A 17,908-nucleotide genomic window follows, 5' to 3' on the forward strand; every position below is an offset into this window, starting at 1 on the left:
CTTGTGGTCAAAAGTTATAACAAAATTGACAAAAATGTTAATAACTTTTTTTTCTAATTGCTAAATGCTGCTGTTGGTCTGATGCTGCCAGCCATGTTGGCTGGCTTCTTGTGTCGTTTTTGTGCTTGGCCCCGTAATTGCTGCTTGCAGCTATATTTAGGGGCCAAGCACCGAAGGTGCGGAGGCACCTATTGTTATTGTTGGCGTTCTTTTTTTTTTTTTTTTTTTTATTAGGGGCCAAGCACCGAAGGTGCGGAGGCACCTATTGTTATTGTTGGCGTTCTTTTTTTTTTTTTTTTTTATTAGGGGCCAAGCACCGAAGGTGCGGAGGCACCTATTGTTATTGTTGGCGTTCTTTTATTTTTTTTTTTCTTCTTCTTCTTCTTCTTCTTCTTCTTCTTCTTCCGCTCTTGAAGTCTATGACAGCCCATAGAACCGCTTGCGGGAAAGTTATGAAATTTGGCACACAGTTAGAGGACAGTCTGATCTATGTCCATAGCAAATTTGGAACCCCTAACTCAATCCCTCTAGCGCCACCAGCTGTCCAAAGTTGCACTTATGTTTATGTTAATAACTTTTGAAACATAAAGGTTAGAAACAAAATTCTTTTTTTCCTCTGATTCCTTGGCTCAAGACGATTCGATTGCACCCTATGACGTCATTTTCCATCATGAAAATTTTTCCGCCATTTTGAATTTTCTGAAAAACTTACTTTTTCGAACTCCTCCTAGGCCGTTACTCCGATTTTCATGAAAATTGAATCAGATCATCTTCAGACCATGCTGACAAAAAGTTATGGAATTCAAGTTGATTCCTCAAACCGTTTTTGAAAAACTCACGAACGAATTGTACATAGTGCTTGCGAAAACAGAAGTAAGGCTGTATCTCCGCAACGCTTTATCGTATTCAGACCAATCTTGGTACATGTCATCACAAGCATGACCTGAGGTACCATGCAGTGTTTCGGCGCAGCGCCACCTACTGGTGCGGAGATATGAAAAATGGGTATTTTTGCTTATAACTTCTGATGGGTTTGTCCAAAAATCATAAATTGGATTTGGGGAATTATGCCGAGTCGAATGATATCCAATTTTCCCAATTCGGCCATTTTGGCCGTCGGCCATTTTGAATTTTGTGCTAAAATGCTGTATTTTACGAACGCATTAACGTATCTTTACAAAACTTGGTATGGGTCATCAGCACAATGCCCTGAAGGAGCCTGAGAAGTTTCGGCACAGCGCCACCTTGTGGTCAAAAGTTATAACAAAATTTACAAAAATGCTAATAACTTTTGACTGTATTCACCAATTGTAATGAAACTGGTCTCAGTAGATTCCTTGGGTCATGCTGAGAACATATATATCAAATTTGCTATAGTCAGCTAAACTTCCTGTCCGCCATATTGTTTTTCTTCAAAAACCTTTTTCGAACTCCTCCTAGACCGTTGCTCCAATTTTCACCAAAATTGAACCGTGTCATCTTCAGACCATGCCGACAAAAAGTTATGGATTTCAAGTCGATAAGTCAAACCGGTTTCGTATACCGGAGCAAAGAATTTGAGATGTGATGCAAAAATTACCCTTGAAGCTGTATCTCTACAATGCTTTGACATATTTAGACCAAACTTGGTACATGTCATCACAAGCATGACCTGAGGCATTATACAGTGTTTCGGTGCAGCGCCACCTACTGGAGTGGAGATATGAAAAATTGTTATTTTGCTCATAACTTCTGATGAGTTTGACCAAAATTCATAAATTTGGTATGGGTCATCAGAATAATGCCCTGAAAGAGCCTGAGAAGTTTCGGACCAGTGCCACCTTGTGGTCAAAAGTGATTATGAAATTTACAAAAATGAATCAGATCATCTTCAGACCATGCAGACAAAAAGTTATTAAAAGATTTTTGATTAACGCAACTGTTCTTGAAAAATACGCAAATAAATTTAACGTAGAGCACCCCAAATCAGACTTGAGGCTATATCTCCGCAATGCTTTATCATATTCAGACCAAACTTGGTACTTGTCATCACAAGCATGACCCGAGGTAACATGCAGTGTTTCGGAGCAGCGCCATCTACTGGTCCAGAGATACGAAAAATGTTTTTTTTTGCTTATATCTTCTGATTGGTTTGTCCAAAATGCATAAATTTGGTCTCGTTGGATTCGGGGTATCATGCTGAGTCGAACGATGTCCAATTTTTCCATATCAGCCATTTTGGCTGTCGGCCATTTTGAATTTTGTGCTAAAATGCTGTATTTTACAAACGCATTAACGTATCATTACGAAACTCTGTATGGGTCATCAGCACAATGCCCCAAAGGAGCCTGAGAAGTTTCGGACCAGCGCCACCTAGTGGTAAATTCAAATATTCAAATACTTATCACTATGGGTGTGATCAACTTTTTTTCTAAAGAATCGTGTCTTTAGACTCCTGAATTCCTACTGAGTCCAATGATACCAAACATGCTAGGTTTTGACTTATGGTGTGTCCGCCATGTTGAATTTTGCGAAAAAACTGCTTTTTCGAACTCCTCCAAAGGCGTTACTCCGATTTTCACAAAAATTGACACACATCATCTTCAGACCATGCTTGCAAAATGTTATTAAAAGCTTTTCGATAGATTGATCCGTTCTCGAAAACGGCACAAATGAATTCGACGAAAAGCTTGAAATCAGACTTGAGGTTATATCTCCACAACGCTTTATTGTATTCTTACCAAACTTGGTACATGTCATCACAAGCATGACCTGAGGCATCATATTAAAAGCTTTTCGATAGATTGATCCGTTCTCGAAAACGGCACAAATGAATTCGACGAAAAGCTTGAAATCAGACTTGAGGTTATATCTCCACAACGCTTTATTGTATTCTTACCAAACTTGGTACATGTCATCACAAGCATGACCTGAGGCATCATGCAGAGTTTCGGTGCAGTGCCACCTACTTGTCTGGAGATATGAAAAATGGCTAATTATGCTTATAACTTCTGATGGGTTTGTCCAAAAATCATAACTTTGGTCTCCTAGGATTCGAGGCTTTATGCCGAGTCAAACGATATCTAATTTTACAATATCGGCCATTTTGGCCATCGGCCATTTTGAATTTTGTGGTAAAATGCTTTATTTTGTGGTAAAATGCTGTATTTTACGAACACATTTGTGTATCCTTATGAAACTTGGTATGGCTCATCAGCACAATGCCCTGATGGAGCCTGAGAAGTTTCGGACCAGTGCCACCTAGTGGTAAAATAAAATATTCAAATACTTATCACTATGGGTTTGGTCAACTTATTTTCAAAAGAGTCATGTCCTTAGACTCCTGAATCCCTACTGAGTCCAACGATACCAAACATGCTAGGTTTCGACTTATGGTGTGTCCGCCATGTTGAATTTTGCGAAAAACCTGCTTTTTCGAACTCCTCCTAGGGCGTTACTCCGATTTTCATGAAAATTGATACAGATCATCCTCAGACCATGCTTGCAAAATGTTATTAAAAGCTTTTCTATAGATACTTCCATTCTCGAAAACGGCACAAATGAATTCGACGAAAAGCTTGAAATCAGACTTGAGGTTATATCTCCACAATGCTTTATTGTATTCTTACCAAACTTGGTACATGTCATCACAAGCATGACCTGAGGCATCATGCAGAGTTTCGGTGCAGTGCCACCTACTGGTCTGGAGATATGAAAAATGGCTAATTATGCTTATAACTTCTGATGGGTTTGTTCAAAAAATCATAACTTTGGTCTCCTAGGATTCGGGGCATTATGCCGAGTCAAATGATATCTAATTTTACAATATTGTTCATTTTGGCCATCGGCCATTTTGAATTTTGTGGTAAAATGCTGTATTTTATGAACACCTTTGCGTATCGTTATGAAACTTGGTATGGGTCATCAGCACAATGACCTGAAGGAGCCTGAGAAGTTTTGGACCAGCACCACCTAGTGGAGAATTTTTTTTTAAAAATATGGTTATAAATTCTGAGTCTGATGCTCATGTCTGATGCACAAGGCTGTGTTGGCAGGCTTGTTGTGCTGCGTTTGTGCTTGGCCCTGTAAATGCTGCTTGCAGCTTTAATTATTATTATTAATGGTGCTTGCCAAAGGCAAAGCTCCATTCTTATTCTCCTGCATACTTATTAATGGTGCTTGCCAAAGGCAAAGCTCCATTCTTATTCTTCCGCATACTTATTATTAGGGCCCGAGCACCGATGGTGTGAGGACCCTATTGGAATTGCTCCGTTTCTTTTTATTAGGGCCCAAGCGAATTAAGCGCGCAGGGCCCTCTTGTTCTTCTAAGGATTATTATTAGGGCCCAAGCGAAAATTCGCGCAGGGCCCTCTTGTTCTTCTAAGGATTATTATTATTTATTTATTTATTTATTTATTTTTTTTCCGTCTTCCGGGGCTTTTTGGGGGCCTTAACATGCTCAAAAACTCTTGAAAATTGGCACACACATTGGAATCCGCGGCCATTAGGACGCCGGAGAGGCTGGTACCCGGGCGTGGCAGGGGGGCTCGACAGCGCCCCCTTGAAAAAAGTCTGAAAATTTGGTCCATATATTAAACATGCTTGCACGTATTAGTATGAAACTCGGTACACATATAGACCTCATCGGGCCGAACAACTTTCGCGCTCTAAGTTAATCGCCACGCCAACAGGAAGTCAGCTATTAAGGGTTGTTTGAAAAACGCATGCTCTGGAATTTGATATACTCCTCCTAGACGATTAATCCGATCGCCACCAAACTCGGTCAGCATGAAGTCAAGACACTGATGATTAAAAATTGCCAGGGGATTTTTGATATCTCGAACGGTTTGGCCGTGGCGAGGCAACGAATTTATGGCGAGAAAAAGGAAACAGGAAATGTGTTATAACGTCTTAATACATATATTGATCTTTATGAAACTTCACGAGTGTGATCGTTATAGGAGTCTGATCACATGGATGTGACTATTGTGAGTCAAAGTTATAGCGCCACCAACTGGCAGCAGGAAGTGTATCACTTTTTGAAATGTTTTGAGATCACCCTCTTATTTTTACCTGATTTGCTTCAAACTTCATCAGTGTAATGTCAATACACAGCAGATGTAGACCTATGACAGGATTTTTGATATTTGAAATATTGTTGCCATGCTCTTAACATGCTTCAAATTGCATGAAACTCGACACACACATCAATATTGTCAACCAGTAGACATGGACAAAGCCATAGAAATGGGCGTGGTGGAGGGGCTCAGTAGCGCCACCTTTTGACAAAAGTGGGGGGGTTAGTTTTTCCTACAGTCACCAAACTCGGTACACATATTATTCTCATCAAGCCGGACAATTTTCTAATTTACATTCATTAGCTCCGACCAACAGGAAGTCAGCTATTTTGGTTTGAAAGTTAATTTTTTGAAAAAACAGGCTATGAATTTTATACTACTACTCCTACAGGGTTTATCCAATTTACACCAAGCTTTTTTAACTTGTTGCGAACACATTGAAGTTGTTTAATTGCAAACGGATTTTGGATATCTCAAACGGTTTGGCCGTGGCGAGGCAACGAATTTATGGCGAGAAAAGGGAAACAGGAAATGTGTTATAACTTCTGCATACATTGATTGATGTTTATGAAACTTCAGGAGTGTGTTGGTTGTAGTAGTCTGATCACATGGATGTAACTATTGTGAGTCAAAGTTATAGCGCCACCAAATGGCAGCAAGAAGTATATCACTTTTAAAATGCTTTGAGATCACCCTCTTATTTTTACCTGATTTGCTTCAAACTTCATCAGTGTAATGTCAATACACAGCAGATGTAGACCTATGACAGGATTTTTGATATTTGAAATATTGTTGCCATGGCAACAGGTCAAACTGTAATAATATTCTTGAGTGTTTTTGAGGCTCTTAACATGCTTCAAATTGCATGAAACTCGACACACACATCAATATTGTCAACCAGTAGACATGGACAAAGCCATAGAAATGGGCGTGGTGGAGGGGCTCAGTAGCGCCACCTTTTGTCAAAAGTGGGGGGGTTAGTTTTTCCTACAGTCACCAAACTCGGTACACATATTGTTCTCATCAAGCCGGACAATTTTCTAATTTACATTCATTAGCTCCGACCAACAGGAAGTCAGCTATTTTGGTTTGAATGTTAATTTTTTGAAAAAACAGGCTATGAATTTTATACTACTACTCCTACAGGGTTTATCCAATTTACACCAAGCTTTTTTTAACTTGTTGCTAACACATTGAAGTTGTTTAATTGCAAACGGATTTTGGATATCTCAAACGGTTTGGCCGTGGCGAGGCAACGAATTTATGGCAAGAAAAGGGAAACAAAGTGTTATAACTTCTGCATACATTAATTGATTTTGATGAAACTTTGGCTTAGTCTTCGTTGTACAAGGCTGATCACATGGATTTGACTATTGTGATTCAAAGTCATAGCGCCACCAACTGGAAGCAGAAAATGTGTCACTTTCAGCATACATTGAGATCACCCTCTAATTTTTACCTGATTTGCTTCAAAATTCATCAGAATAATGTTAAAACTTGGCACATGTAATCCTTTGAAAATGGGCAGGGAGGAGGGGCTCTATAACGGCACCTTGTAGTGCAGTAAATGTGGAGTGAATTTGACATAGTCCTTTGATGTTTAACCGTTTTAAGTGCCTATTGCCCGCTGTGCACAGTTGCCCTGAAGCCACCGGGGTGGCGGTGCCACCGGGCTTGGGCCCGCCATCGCTGCTCGCAGCTATATTTAGGGCCCAAGCGAAAATTCGCGCAGGGCCCTCTTGTTCTTCTAAGGATTATTAGGGCCCAAGCGAAAATTCGCGCAGGGCCCTCTTGTTCTTCTAAGGATTATTATTATTATTTTTTTTTTTTTTTTTTTTCCGTCTTCCGGGGCTTTTTGGGGGCCTTAACATGCTCAAAAACTCTTGAAAATTGGCACACACATTGGAATCCGCGGCCATTAGGACGCCGGAGAGGCTGGTACCTGGGCGTGGCAGGGGGGCTCGACAGCGCCCCCTTGAAAAAAGTCTGAAAATTTGGTCCATATATTAAACATGCTTGCACGTATTAGTATGAAACTCGGTACACATATAGACCTCATCGGGCCGAACAACTTTCGCGCTCTAAGTTAATCGCCACGCCAACAGGAAGTCAGCTATTAAGGGTTGTTTGAAAAACGCATGCTCTGGAATTTGATATACTCCTCCTAGACGGTTAATCCGATCGCCACCAAACTCGGTCAGCATGAAGTCAAGACACTGATGATTAAAAATTGCCAGGGGATTTTTGATATCTCGAACGGTTTGGCCGTAGCGAGGCAACGAATTTATGGCGAGAAAAAGGAAACAGGAAATGTGTTATAACGTCTTAATACATATATTGATCTTTATGAAACTTCACGAGTGTGTTCGTTATAGGAGTCTGATCACATGGATGTGACTATTGTGAGTCAAAGTTATAGCGCCACCAACTGGCAGCAGGAAGTGTATCACTTTTTGAAATGTTTTGAGATCACCCTCTTATTTTTACCTGATTTGCTTCAAACTTCATCAGTGTAATGTCAATACACAGCAGATGTAGACCTATGACAGGATTTTTGATATTTGAAATATTGTTGCCATGGCAACAGGTCAAACTGTAATAATATTCTTGAGTGTTTTTGAGGCTCTTAACATGCTTCAAATTGCATGAAACTCGACACACACATCAATATTGTCAACCAGTAGACATGGACAAAGCCATAGAAATGGGCGTGGTGGAGGGGCTCAGTAGCGCCACCTTTTGACAAAAGTGGGGGTTAGTTTTTCCTACAGTCACCAAACTCGGTACACATATTATTCTCATCAAGCCGGACAATTTTCTAATTTACATTCATTAGCTCCGACCAACAGGAAGTCAGCTATTTTGGTTTGAATGTTAATTTTTTGAAAAAACAGGCTATGAATTTTATACTACTACTCCTACAGGGTTTATCCAATTTACACCAAGCTTTTTTTAACTTGTTGCGAACACATTAAAGTTGTTTAATTGCAAACGGATTTTGGATATCTCAAACGGTTTGGCCGTGGCGAGGCAACGAATTTATGGCGAGAAAAGGGAAACAGGAAATGTGTTATAACTTCTGCATACATTGATTGATGTTTATGAAACTTCAGGAGTGTGTTGGTTGTAGTAGTCTGATCACATGGATGTAACTATTGTGAGTCAAAGTTATAGCGCCACCAAATGGCAGCAAGAAGTGTATCACTTTTAAAATGCTTTGAGATCACCCTCTTATTTTTACCTGATTTGCTTCAAACTTCATCAGTGTAATGTCAATACACAGCAGATGTAGACCTATGACAGGATTTTTGATATTTGAAATATTGTTGCCATGGCAACAGGTCAAACTGTAATAATATTCTTGAGTGTTTTTGAGGCTCTTAACATGCTTCAAATTGCATGAAACTCGACACACACATCAATATTGTCAACCAGTAGACATGGACAAAGCCATAGAAATGGGCGTGGTGGAGGGGCTCAGTAGCGCCACCTTTTGACAAAAGTGGGGGTTAGTTTTTCCTACAGTCACCAAACTCGGTACACATATTATTCTCATCAAGCCGGACAATTTTCTAATTTACATTCATTAGCTCCGACCAACAGGAAGTCAGCTATTTTGGTTTGAATGTTAATTTTTTGAAAAAACAGGCTATGAATTTTATACTACTACTCCTACAGGGTTTATCCAATTTACACCAAGCTTTTTTTAACTTGTTGCTAACACATTGAAGTTGTTTAATTGCAAACAGATTTTGGATATCTCAAACGGTTTGGCCGTGGCGAGGCAACGAATTTATGGCAAGAAAAGGGAAACAAAGTGTTATAACTTCTGCATAAATTAATTGATTTTGATGAAACTTTGGCTTAGTCTTCGTTGTACAAGGCTGATCACATGGATTTGACTATTGTGATTCAAAGTCATAGCGCCACCAACTGGAAGCAGAAAATGTGTCACTTTCAGCATACATTGAGATCACCCTCTTATTTTTACCTGATTTGCTTCAAAATTCATCAGAATAATGTTAAAACTTGGCACATGTAATCCTTTGAAAATGGGCAGGGAGGAGGGGCTATATAGCGGCACCTTGTAGTGCAGTAAATGTGGAGTGAAATTGACATAGTCCTTTGATGTTTAACCGTTTTAAGTGCCTATTGCCCACTGTGCACAGTTGCCCTGAAGCCACCGGGGTGGCGGTGCCACCGGGCTTGGGCCCGCCATCGCTGCTCGCAGCTATATTTAGGGCCCAAGCGAATTAAGCGCGCAGGGCCCTCTTGTTCTTCTAAGGATTATTAGGGCCAAAGCGAAAATTCGCGCAGGGCCCTCTTGTTCTTCCAAGGATTATTATTATTATTATTATTTTTTTTTTTTCCGTCTTCCGGGGCTTTTTGGGGGCCTTAACATGCTCAAAAACTCTTGAAAATTGGCACACAGGAGAGGACGCCGGAGAGGCTGGTACCCGGGCGTGGCAGGGGGGCTCGACAGCGCCCCCTTGAAAAAAGTCTGAAAATTTGGTCCATATATTAAACATGCTTGCACGTATTAGTATGAAACTCGGTACACATATAGACCTCATCGGGCCGAACAACTTTCGCGCTCTAAGTTAATCGCCACGCCAACAGGAAGTCAGCTATTAAGGGTTGTTTGAAAAACGCATGCTCTGGAATTTGATATACTCCTCCTAGACGATTAATCCGATCGCCACCAAACTCGGTCAGCATGAAGTCAAGACACTGATGATTAAAAATTGCCAGGGGATTTTTGATATCTCGAACGGTTTGGCCGTGGCGAGGCAACGAATTTATGGCGAGAAAAAGGAAACAGGAAATGTGTTATAACGTCTTAATACATATATTGATCTTTATGAAACTTCACGAGTGTGTTCGTTATAGGAGTCTGATCACATGGATGTGACTATTGTGAGTCAAAGTTATAGCGCCACCAACTGGCAGCAGGAAGTGTATCACTTTTTGAAATGTTTTGAGATCACCCTCTTATTTTTACCTGATTTGCTTCAAACTTCATCAGTGTAATGTCAATACACAGCAGATGTAGACCTATGACAGGATTTTTGATATTTGAAATATTGTTGCCATGGCAACAGGTCAAACTGTAATAATATTCTTGAGTGTTTTTGAGGCTCTTAACATGCTTCAAATTGCATGAAACTCGACACACACATCAATATTGTCTTCCAGTAGACATGGACAAAGCCATAGAAATGGGCGTGGTGGAGGGGCTCAGTAGCGCCACCTTTTGACAAAAGTGGGGGTTAGTTTTTCCTACAGTCACCAAACTCGGTACACATATTATTCTCATCAAGCCGGACAATTTTCTAATTTACATTCATTAGCTCCGACCAACAGGAAGTCAGCTATTTTGGTTTGAATGTTAATTTTTTGAAAAAACAGGCTATGAATTTTATACTACTACTCCTACAGGGTTTATCCAATTTACACCAAGCTTTTTTTAACTTGTTGCGAACACATTGAAGTTGTTTAATTGCAAACGGATTTTGGATATCTCAAACGGTTTGGCCGTGGCGAGGCAACGAATTTATGGCAAGAAAAGGGAAACAAAGTGTTATAACTTCTGCATACATTAATTGATTTTGATGAAACTTTGGCTTAGTCTTCGTTGTACAAGGCTGATCACATGGATTTGACTATTGTGATTCAAAGTCATAGCGCCACCAACTGGAAGCAGAAAATGTGTCACTTTCAGCATACATTGAGATCACCCTCTTATTTTTACCTGATTTGCTTCAAAATTCATCAGAATAATGTTAAAACTTGGCACATGTAATCCTTTGAAAATGGGCAGGGAGGAGGGGCTCTATAACGGCACCTTGTAGTGCAGTAAATGTGGAGTGAATTTGACATAGTCCTTTGATGTTTAACCGTTTTAAGTGCCTATTGCCCGCTGTGCACAGTTGCCCTGAAGCCACCGGGGTGGCGGTGCCACCGGGCTTGGGCCCGCCATCGCTGCTCGCAGCTATATTTATTATTATTATTAGGGCCCAAGCGAAAATTCGCGCAGGGCCCTCTTGTTCTTCTAAGGATTATTATTATTTTTATTTTTATTTATTTTTTTTTTATTTTTTTTTTTCCGTCTTCCGGGGCTTTTTGGGGGCCTTAACATGCTCAAAAACTCTTGAAAATTGGCACACACATTGGAATCCGCGGCCATTAGGACGCCGGAGAGGCTGGTACCCGGGCGTGGCAGGGGGGCTCGACAGCGCCCCCTTGAAAAAAGTCTGAAAATTTGGTCCATATATTAAACACGCTTGCACGTATTAGTATGAAACTCGGTACACATATAGACCTCATCGGGCCGAACAACTTTCGCGCTCTAAGTTAATCGCCACGCCAACAGGAAGTCAGCTATTAAGGGTTGTTTGAAAAACGCATGCTCTGGAATTTGATATACTCCTCCTAGACGATTAATCCGATCGCCACCAAACTCGGTCAGCATGAAGTCAAGACACTGATGATTAAAAATTGCCAGGGGATTTTTGATATCTCGAACGGTTTGGCCGTGGCGAGGCAACGAATTTATGGCGAGAAAAAGGAAACAGGAAATGTGTTATAACGTCTTAATACATATATTGATCTTTATGAAACTTCACGAGTGTGTTCGTTATAGGAGTCTGATCACATGGATGTGACTATTGTGAGTCAAAGTTATAGCGCCACCAACTGGCAGCAGGAAGTGTATCACTTTTTGAAATGTTTTGAGATCACCCTCTTATTTTTACCTGATTTGCTTCAAACTTCATCAGTGTAATGTCAATACACAGCAGATGTAGACCTATGACAGGATTTTTGATATTTGAAATATTGTTGCCATGCTCTTAACATGCTTCAAATTGCATGAAACTCGACACACACATCAATATTGTCAACCAGTAGACATGGACAAAGCCATAGAAATGGGCGTGGTGGAGGGGCTCAGTAGCGCCACCTTTTGACAAAAGTGGGGGGGTTAGTTTTTCCTACAGTCACCAAACTCGGTACACATATTATTCTCATCAAGCCGGACAATTTTCTAATTTACATTCATTAGCTCCGACCAACAGGAAGTCAGCTATTTTGGTTTGAAAGTTAATTTTTTGAAAAAACAGGCTATGAATTTTATACTACTACTCCTACAGGGTTTATCCAATTTACACCAAGCTTTTTTTAACTTGTTGCGAACACATTGAAGTTGTTTAATTGCAAACGGATTTTGGATATCTCAAACGGTTTGGCCGTGGCGAGGCAACGAATTTATGGCGAGAAAAGGGAAACAGGAAATGTGTTATAACTTCTGCATACATTGATTGATGTTTATGAAACTTCAGGAGTGTGTTGGTTGTAGTAGTCTGATCACATGGATGTAACTATTGTGAGTCAAAGTTATAGCGCCACCAAATGGCAGCAAGAAGTATATCACTTTTAAAATGCTTTGAGATCACCCTCTTATTTTTACCTGATTTGCTTCAAACTTCATCAGTGTAATGTCAATACACAGCAGATGTAGACCTATGACAGGATTTTTGATATTTGAAATATTGTTGCCATGGCAACAGGTCAAACTGTAATAATATTCTTGAGTGTTTTTGAGGCTCTTAACATGCTTCAAATTGCATGAAACTCGACACACACATCAATATTGTCAACCAGTAGACATGGACAAAGCCATAGAAATGGGCGTGGTGGAGGGGCTCAGTAGCGCCACCTTTTGTCAAAAGTGGGGGTTAGTTTTTCCTACAGTCACCAAACTCGGTACACATATTGTTCTCATCAAGCCGGACAATTTTCTAATTTACATTCATTAGCTCCGACCAACAGGAAGTCAGCTATTTTGGTTTGAATGTTAATTTTTTGAAAAAACAGGCTATGAATTTTATACTACTACTCCTACAGGGTTTATCCAATTTACACCAAGCTTTTTTAACTTGTTGCTAACACATTGAAGTTGTTTAATTGCAAACGGATTTTGGATATCTCAAACGGTTTGGCCGTGGCGAGGCAACGAATTTATGGCAAGAAAAGGGAAACAAAGTGTTATAACTTCTGCATACATTAATTGATTTTGATGAAACTTTGGCTTAGTCTTCGTTGTACAAGGCTGATCACATGGATTTGACTATTGTGATTCAAAGTCATAGCGCCACCAACTGGAAGCAGAAAATGTGTCACTTTCAGCATACATTGAGATCACCCTCTAATTTTTACCTGATTTGCTTCAAAATTCATCAGAATAATGTTAAAACTTGGCACATGTAATCCTTTGAAAATGGGCAGGGAGGAGGGGCTCTATAACGGCACCTTGTAGTGCAGTAAATGTGGAGTGAATTTGACATAGTCCTTTGATGTTTAACCGTTTTAAGTGCCTATTGCCCGCTGTGCACAGTTGCCCTGAAGCCACCGGGGTGGCGGTGCCACCGGGCTTGGGCCCGCCATCGCTGCTCGCAGCTATATTTAGGGCCCAAGCGAAAATTCGCGCAGGGCCCTCTTGTTCTTCTAAGGATTATTAGGGCCCAAGCGAAAATTCGCGCAGGGCCCTCTTGTTCTTCTAAGGATTATTATTATTATTATTTATTTATTTTTTTTTTTCCGTCTTCCGGGGCTTTTTGGGGGCCTTAACATGCTCAAAAACTCTTGAAAATTGGCACACACATTGGAATCCGCGGCCATTAGGACGCCGGAGAGGCTGGTACCTGGGCGTGGCAGGGGGGCTCGACAGCGCCCCCTTGAAAAAAGTCTGAAAATTTGGTCCATATATTAAACATGCTTGCACGTATTAGTATGAAACTCGGTACACATATAGACCTCATCGGGCCGAACAACTTTCGCGCTCTAAGTTAATCGCCACGCCAACAGGAAGTCAGCTATTAAGGGTTGTTTGAAAAACGCATGCTCTGGAATTTGATATACTCCTCCTAGACGGTTAATCCGATCGCCACCAAACTCGGTCAGCATGAAGTCAAGACACTGATGATTAAAAATTGCCAGGGGATTTTTGATATCTCGAACGGTTTGGCCGTAGCGAGGCAACGAATTTATGGCGAGAAAAAGGAAACAGGAAATGTGTTATAACGTCTTAATACATATATTGATCTTTATGAAACTTCACGAGTGTGTTCGTTATAGGAGTCTGATCACATGGATGTGACTATTGTGAGTCAAAGTTATAGCGCCACCAACTGGCAGCAGGAAGTGTATCACTTTTTGAAATGTTTTGAGATCACCCTCTTATTTTTACCTGATTTGCTTCAAACTTCATCAGTGTAATGTCAATACACAGCAGATGTAGACCTATGACAGGATTTTTGATATTTGAAATATTGTTGCCATGGCAACAGGTCAAACTGTAATAATATTCTTGAGTGTTTTTGAGGCTCTTAACATGCTTCAAATTGCATGAAACTCGACACACACATCAATATTGTCAACCAGTAGACATGGACAAAGCCATAGAAATGGGCGTGGTGGAGGGGCTCAGTAGCGCCACCTTTTGACAAAAGTGGGGGTTAGTTTTTCCTACAGTCACCAAACTCGGTACACATATTATTCTCATCAAGCCGGACAATTTTCTAATTTACATTCATTAGCTCCGACCAACAGGAAGTCAGCTATTTTGGTTTGAATGTTAATTTTTTGAAAAAACAGGCTATGAATTTTATACTACTACTCCTACAGGGTTTATCCAATTTACACCAAGCTTTTTTTAACTTGTTGCGAACACATTAAAGTTGTTTAATTGCAAACGGATTTTGGATATCTCAAACGGTTTGGCCGTGGCGAGGCAACGAATTTATGGCGAGAAAAGGGAAACAGGAAATGTGTTATAACTTCTGCATACATTGATTGATGTTTATGAAACTTCAGGAGTGTGTTGGTTGTAGTAGTCTGATCACATGGATGTAACTATTGTGAGTCAAAGTTATAGCGCCACCAAATGGCAGCAAGAAGTGTATCACTTTTAAAATGCTTTGAGATCACCCTCTTATTTTTACCTGATTTGCTTCAAACTTCATCAGTGTAATGTCAATACACAGCAGATGTAGACCTATGACAGGATTTTTGATATTTGAAATATTGTTGCCATGGCAACAGGTCAAACTGTAATAATATTCTTGAGTGTTTTTGAGGCTCTTAACATGCTTCAAATTGCATGAAACTCGACACACACATCAATATTGTCAACCAGTAGACATGGACAAAGCCATAGAAATGGGCGTGGTGGAGGGGCTCAGTAGCGCCACCTTTTGACAAAAGTGGGGGGTTAGTTTTTCCTACAGTCACCAAACTCGGTACACATATTATTCTCATCAAGCCGGACAATTTTCTAATTTACATTCATTAGCTCCGACCAACAGGAAGTCAGCTATTTTGGTTTGAATGTTAATTTTTTGAAAAAACAGGCTATGAATTTTATACTACTACTCCTACAGGGTTTATCCAATTTACACCAAGCTTTTTTTAACTTGTTGCTAACACATTGAAGTTGTTTAATTGCAAACAGATTTTGGATATCTCAAACGGTTTGGCCGTGGCGAGGCAACGAATTTATGGCAAGAAAAGGGAAACAAAGTGTTATAACTTCTGCATAAATTAATTGATTTTGATGAAACTTTGGCTTAGTCTTCGTTGTACAAGGCTGATCACATGGATTTGACTATTGTGATTCAAAGTCATAGCGCCACCAACTGGAAGCAGAAAATGTGTCACTTTCAGCATACATTGAGATCACCCTCTTATTTTTACCTGATTTGCTTCAAAATTCATCAGAATAATGTTAAAACTTGGCACATGTAATCCTTTGAAAATGGGCAGGGAGGAGGGGCTATATAGCGGCACCTTGTAGTGCAGTAAATGTGGAGTGAAATTGACATAGTCCTTTGATGTTTAACCGTTTTAAGTGCCTATTGCCCACTGTGCACAGTTGCCCTGAAGCCACCGGGGTGGCGGTGCCACCGGGCTTGGGCCCGCCATCGCTGCTCGCAGCTATATTTAGGGCCCAAGCGAATTAAGCGCGCAGGGCCCTCTTGTTCTTCTAAGGATTATTAGGGCCAAAGCGAAAATTCGCGCAGGGCCCTCTTGTTCTTCTAAGGATTATTATTATTATTATTTTTTTTTTTTTTCCGTCTTCCGGGGCTTTTTGGGGGCCTTAACATGCTCAAAAACTCTTGAAAATTGGCACACAGGAGAGGACGCCGGAGAGGCTGGTACCCGGGCGTGGCAGGGGGGCTCGACAGCGCCCCCTTGAAAAAAGTCTGAAAATTTGGTCCATATATTAAACATGCTTGCACGTATTAGTATGAAACTCGGTACACATATAGACCTCATCGGGCCGAACAACTTTCGCGCTCTAAGTTAATCGCCACGCCAACAGGAAGTCAGCTATTAAGGGTTGTTTGAAAAACGCATGCTCTGGAATTTGATATACTCCTCCTAGACGATTAATCCGATCGCCACCAAACTCGGTCAGCATGAAGTCAAGACAATGATGATTAAAAATTGCCAGGGGATTTTTGATATCTCGAACGGTTTGGCCGTGGCGAGGCAACGAATTTATGGCGAGAAAAAGGAAACAGGAAATGTGTTATAACGTCTTAATACATATATTGATCTTTATGAAACTTCACGAGTGTGTTCGTTATAGGAGTCTGATCACATGGATGTGACTATTGTGAGTCAAAGTTATAGCGCCACCAACTGGCAGCAGGAAGTGTATCACTTTTTGAAATGTTTTGAGATCACCCTCTTATTTTTACCTGATTTGCTTCAAACTTCATCAGTGTAATGTCAATACACAGCAGATGTAGACCTATGACAGGATTTTTGATATTTGAAATATTGTTGCCATGGCAACAGGTCAAACTGTAATAATATTCTTGAGTGTTTTTGAGGCTCTTAACATGCTTCAAATTGCATGAAACTCGACACACACATCAATATTGTCATCCAGTAGACATGGACAAAGCCATAGAAATGGGCGTGGTGGAGGGGCTCAGTAGCGCCACCTTTTGACAAAAGTGGGGGGGTTAGTTTTTCCTACAGTCACCAAACTCGGTACACATATTATTCTCATCAAGCCGGACAATTTTCTAATTTACATTCATTAGCTCCGACCAACAGGAAGTCAGCTATTTTGGTTTGAATGTTAATTTTTTGAAAAAACAGGCTATGAATTTTATACTACTACTCCTACAGGGTTTATCCAATTTACACCAAGCTTTTTTAACTTGTTGCGAACACATTGAAGTTGTTTAATTGCAAACGGATTTTGGATATCTCAAACGGTTTGGCCGTGGCGAGGCAACGAATTTATGGCAAGAAAAGGGAAACAAAGTGTTATAACTTCTGCATACATTAATTGATTTTGATGAAACTTTGGCTTAGTCTTCGTTGTACAAGGCTGATCACATGGATTTGACTATTGTGATTCAAAGTCATAGCGCCACCAACTGGAAGCAGAAAATGTGTCACTTTCAGCATACATTGAGATCACCCTCTTATTTTTACCTGATTTGCTTCAAAATTCATCAGAATAATGTTAAAACTTGGCACATGTAATCCTTTGAAAATGGGCAGGGAGGAGGGGCTCTATAACGGCACCTTGTAGTGCAGTAAATGTGGAGTGAATTTGACATAGTCCTTTGATGTTTAACCGTTTTAAGTGCCTATTGCCCGCTGTGCACAGTTGCCCTGAAGCCACCGGGGTGGCGGTGCCACCGGGCTTGGGCCCGCCATCGCTGCTCGCAGCTATATTTATTATTATTATTAGGGCCCAAGCGAAAATTCGCGCAGGGCCCTCTTGTTCTTCTAAGGATTATTATTATTTTTATTTTTATTTATTTTTT

The sequence above is a fragment of the Chanodichthys erythropterus genome, unplaced genomic scaffold (genome assembly GCF_024489055.1).
Source record: "Chanodichthys erythropterus isolate Z2021 unplaced genomic scaffold, ASM2448905v1 ctg001590_np12, whole genome shotgun sequence".
NCBI classification, from domain to species: Eukaryota; Metazoa; Chordata; class Actinopteri; order Cypriniformes; family Xenocyprididae; genus Chanodichthys; species Chanodichthys erythropterus.